We start from the raw sequence: 5,939 nt of genomic DNA on the forward strand, positions 1-5,939 counted from the left end.
TAGGGTGCAGACCACTGTATGTCATGTGAGAGTTTCTGGCCAGCTCATTAGCATTAAAAGTACACCCCCCCCACAGTATTTTTTGAAAAAGGAGATTGTTTGGCCCTCAAAATGGTGAGATTGTGTAAATCCTTGCCAGAATCAACTCCCTGGGTCTTGCAGCTTTCATATGAGAGCAGAATGGCTAAAAACTACGGTTGAAAAATGGTCCTAAGTGACCGGGGGGTGCAGTGTCCCAATTCAAGGAAAATTCTCCGCCACGACGAGGCGCACAAAAAGTACCCCCCCAGAGATTGTTTCAAAAAGAGGGGTCTGTTTGGGCCAAGAAATGGTGGGATTGTGTCAGTATGGCTTAGGATCATCTCTGTAGATTCAGGGGCACCCATCTGGGGGCAAAGCAGACAAAAATGGGATTGAAAATTAGTCAGAAGAGCCCAAGGAAGGTGAGGGATGTCATTTGAAAAATGGCCGCTTGGGAGGGCTTGGCAACATTCACTTTTTGGGGGGTGAGTTTGTTTTGGGCGGATAATTAAAAAATTCATTGGTTAACCTACTAAAAATTGAAAATCAAATGAAACCTGAAGGACCAAACAACGCATTGTTTTTTGTTTGAGAGGCCTCACGGACTTCAGTTGCCTGCCATGGGGCTCCAAACTTGGTTGATTTTACACTATTTTCAATGGAGCTTGAATTGGTTCGGTGCACCCCTAGAGGTTGAGGGTTGCCACTTGAAAAATGGCTGCAATCAGACTTCGGGGGGGGGGAATCAATTTGGGGGGGGGTGATTTTGTTTTGTGGGAATAATTAAAAATATAATTGGTTAACCCACAAAAAAAATGAAAAGAAATTGAAAGATTAGTGACCAGACAAGAATGTCATTTGTGTTTCAGAAATCTCAGGGATGTTGGCGTGCATGTTATTAGGTCCTGAATAGTGCTTATTTTACACTGTTTTCAATGGGGCTTGAATTAATGGCTGTACCCGTAAGGGTCCGCGCATTGTACCTCCACAACTGGGCCCCGACTCCAAAACGGGGAGCTCCACGCTGGGGTCCCGCTACTCATGTTAATACCGCGGCTGTACGCGTCGCAAGGTGGCGCTTCTGGCACATACCCATGATTGCGTACGTGTATATCTCGTGATCTCATCAACCATTATTAAATTGTCGGATTGTATTTTGTCATGGGTCACATTCCATTTGAAGTGTATAGAATTTTGCCATGGGTCACTGTCTGTTGGGCAAAATTAAGAGGAGGCCAGGCAGCATACATTTGCGCGTGAAATCCTATTTTCATTCAATTTAATTTTCCCCCCCTCGTTTCATGCTTTGGAAAATGGAAACAACTAGTTTATTTTCGACTAAGATGGAAAGCTTGCGGTAAACACCATGCAATATCTCTTTTTGAGTCTGTGTGGTTCTGATAAGAACCGGAGAGGCTCAACGTTTCGGACAGTGTGCTCTGTCCGAAACGTTGAGCCTCTCCGGTTCTTATCAGAACCACACAGACTCAAAAAGAGATATTGCATGGTGTTTACCGCAAGCTTTCCATCTTAGTCGTCTGTCACCATGAATAGCTTGAAATCCCATCTAGTTTATTTTCGTATTACAGGCACAGAATGGTTATGGTGGCATTATGTTATTCCCATGTTTTTTTTACATATTTACAATTTCTGAGTATCACATTTCCCAAACAGTGTACTTTTTATACTTAACAATTTTTGAGGACTACTTAGTAGCCAATTTAGAGGCAATAAAGTTCAGAGGAAATATAGCCACTGTTAGGACTCAGTTTTTTGGGCTAAGTTTTGAGAGTACTGTTGATTTTTTTTTTCAGAATTCTTTTTTCGAAGAATCTTTAACTTTTGTGATTTGTAGTGAGTGTGAGTAGGGAAGGGGCGTAGTCTCACAAGTCGCTTCTACAACGTCTAAGTCTGGTGGAGTGGAGTACGGCCGCCACCAATTTTGTTTTCTCCGGACTGGCCAGGGCTACGTGAAGGCGTTCTTTTATGGCCAAGAAAATAAGGGAAACCGGTGTGTGCAAGAAAGGTTTAAGGAATAATCGGTTGATTTTTATCCCTTTACTAATGGGGGGGGGAGTGGTTTGGTTCCCCAGGATTATTCCAAACAGATTGCTGCCGTGAATTAGTTTCTTTAAACGAGGAGTGGATGAGATTGGTTATCAGCATCAACAGGGCCACTGCATATTTTTTTCTTACTGTTTGATTCTATTCAGCGTCTTGGCCTTAAAAAAAAGCTTCACGTAGCCTTGAGAAACAGTCCGGAGAAAACAAAATTCAGTGGTGGCTGCCGTACTCCACTCCACTAAACTTGGACGGCACGGTAGTAGCGACTTGTATGGCTACGCCCCTTCCCTATACACACAAGTCGATCACCGTCATGATAATGAGGCGCCCTGAATATTCCCATTTCCAGTTCCACCATTGAAAGAAACTCTTCACTGCACACATGCAGTACTGTCTGCCCACTTAAGTGGCGTAACCGGGGCGGAGGGGGAACGTAACCCCTCCAAACAAATTCCTGGTGCCCCCCCCCCACTAACAAGAATTATGACTGGATATTGAACAAGGTTAACAAAAACTTGTCCCCCCCCAAAAAAAAACCCTCACTGAAAGCTGGTGCCCCCCCATAAGATGCTGGTACCCCCTTTGTGCCCCCCACGAGTAAAATCCGGCGAGCTGCACCACTGCCACTTACGATGGGGATACGTTAGAGTGTTTTGTCTCGTTGCCAAAAAACCGAAAAAGCCAATGAACTGATAAAAAACATGCATGATGGGTACGAATACTGCAAAAGTTGCCACGACGTAAAAAGTGTTGGGACCCATCGCGCCCGCATATTTTTAAAAAAAAAAACTTTTGCAGGCTTCATTGGTTTAAACTCCAAATTGCTTGATATTCGGGGATCTCCCGTTGATGCTAAATGTCCCAACGACATTTATTTGCCGACTTAACTGAATCGTAACACAATTTTTGAACCCATGTGTAGGCCTACATTCACGGACATCGCGGGGGCGTTCCAATCAGTTCCCTCACGGGTGGCATATGTACGGAGGCGTATATAGGACGTCGACATGACTGAAAAAACTTTGTGCCTGCGGGCGAAATACTAATCCGCCCGGGCGGATTAGTATTTCGCCCTATGTCATGTCCTACATACGCTTCCGTAATATGCGCCTTTCGTGAGTAAAAATCACGAAATATTGTATGGAGTAAAGTTTCTTTTTAATCGTTTTAGCACGATGAGAGTAAATGTAGATACACCTGCTGTGAATTATGGTGTACTATTTACGACAAACATTTCTCTCTCTTGCCTCCCTCCAGGCGACACAACTACACGACGCGATGGAACGACGGCTCCCTTGCGTCGAGCCGTTGGGTCGAACCGTCGCCTTCTTGCCATTTCGTTTGTACACACACAACGCGTCGCGTCGTGCGTTGCGTCGTGCCGTCGCCCGTCGCGCCGTGCTGTCTTGGATACTTCCCTTGTTGCTTTTTTTCTGCCTAAACGTCGCCCTTCCGTCGCCCGTCGCGTCGTGCTGTCGTGCGTCGTGTCGTGCATCGCGTCGGCTGAAGCACGACGCGACGCACGACGCCACGCGTCATGTGCTGTCGCCCTTTACTTCATGGTATTTACAGAGGGCGCCTTTACTGTTTTCTTCCTTTCCTTCCCCCTGCCCGTGCTTGCACAGTACATGCCATAGGTACCAGGACTTCACTTTCTGTTGTTCTTTTTCGTGGACTCTTTCTATCTTTGTGTTTTCATTAAATTAAGAGTGAGTTGTTGAGGAAAACTCTATTCCTTTTTTTTATTCAAATGTAATCAGAAAGAGCTTCGCGACTAAACAGCATTGTCTTTAGGAAATATATAACAGTAAAGTCATCCAGAACAATGGTTTAGCTTTCCTGATCTAATTCTGATTTGTCTAATAATTATTGTAAATCCATTCTAAGATACAATACATCACTCATTATTACGTGCTTGCAAAAATGTAACAGGCGGATATGATGAGAAATTAAGCGCGAGGCCAAACAGAGAGGAGGAAAAGACACCGTCACAGTGGTAGTAGGGTCTACAGTGTTTTATTGAGAAACACAGACTAATATCATTGAAAGTGTGGTGCTGATGAAGTTTACGGGGAAGACTAAACTGAAGGAAGGGTGAAAGCTGAATATTCCGAGGGTAATAATATAGTGCAGGCTGGGTGATAACTACCTAAGCCCGTGGTCAAACTTGCGGTCGCACAATTGTAGACAAATTGTCTTGAGGGGTGGGAGAAGTACTTGGAAACTGCTGGCATGGACCACAGAGAAATATTTTTAAGGTTACAAATCTACCACAAATGAGAACTTCATCAACGGTCTTAAAAAGAAATTGGACGGACATTCGAACAAGGATTAGCCGGGTAAATTAAAAAAGTGACGAATTCTGGGCTTACACTTATTATGCGAGAGCACCTACATAAGCGGATTTTCTTCTTGCTCATTTTCATTTTTTTGGATAAAATATGACAAAAATTATTTCAATTTGATGAATGGATGAAACACCCCCCCCCCCCCCAAAAAAAAGAATCAACGCCTGCGGCTCAGGGCATGTATTTTGCAAGCGCGATGGACGGAAATGAGAGAAAACAAAAGAAATCATTGGCTGGGAAATTAAGGAGTGACGAATTCTGAGCTTGCGGTTTCCACTTATTTTGAGAGAGCAGTTCCTACATATTCGGATTTATTTTCTTTTGCTCTTTTATCATTTTTTCAATAAAATATAGACAGAAATTAATCCCAATTAATGAATCGATGAGATAAAAACAATGAAAGATCAACACCAAAGAGCGAATAGCATGCACTTCGCAAGACAGGTGATAGAAAACAGTAAAAGCGCCCTCTATAAACACCATGAAGCAAAGGGCGACAGCACACGACGCGTCGCGTCGTGTCGTGCGTCGCGTCGTGCTTCAGGCGACGTTATAGGCGACATATAGGCGACACGATGCACGACACGACGTACGACGCAACGTACGACGGTGGAACGCAATGGGCGACGGAAGGGGTGACGTTTAGGCGGAAAAAATGCAACATGGAAAGGGCCTTAGGCAGCACAACGCGACAGGCGACGGCACGACGCGACGCACAACGCGACGCGTCGTGTGTGTACAAAAGTAATGGCAAGAAGGCGACGATGCGACCCGACGGCACGACGCAAGGGAGCCGTCGTGCCATCGCGTCGTGTAGTTGCGTCGCCTGGAGGGAGGCTATTGAGAGAGGGAAATGTGTGTCGTAAATAGTACACCATAGTGAATAAACATCACATTTAAAGGATCCAGGAAATGAAATTTTATTAGATGATCTTTTTTGGGGAACCCCGTGTACTCTTCTTCCATGTATGAAGACTGACATCTTTTTTGAGTTACGTGAACTGAGCGCTGCACTTTTTCAAATATTAAAAATTGACCAAGCATGTCTGGACAAGTGAGGGCGCTTTTGCTTTGATGAAAATCCAGGAAGACATGGTTCAGGTTGCATGTTTATGTTCAAATTGTGAACCCCAAATCTGCTATCAGGGGACATTTCTGTGAAAAGGATTTTTGCTGGATTATTGTCTTGAAACCTGCCATGGCAGTTGTAAAAAATATCTAGAGATTTTCAGTGCACAAATCAGTGCAACATTGAGATTCAGCATCTTTGATGAAATCATGGTTCTGCTCATGAATATGCAACTATGCATTAGCATAAAAACCAAAAAAGCATCAAAATATGGGTTAAAACTGCAAAACAAAAATTTAAAATCAGGTTAACTGAAACCCAAAGATGCAATTTCAAGGGTTTTTATTAAATTTATAAAAATATTTCCATTTCCTGGTTCCTTTAAAAGTAAATTTTAAAAAAGCCAATAGGAAACTGCACTGCATGTTTGACTCGAC

Source organism: Acanthaster planci, linkage group LG07 (assembly GCF_054643075.1).
Source record: "Acanthaster planci isolate LZ-2023a linkage group LG07, COTS_SCS, whole genome shotgun sequence".
NCBI classification, from domain to species: Eukaryota; Metazoa; Echinodermata; class Asteroidea; order Valvatida; family Acanthasteridae; genus Acanthaster; species Acanthaster planci.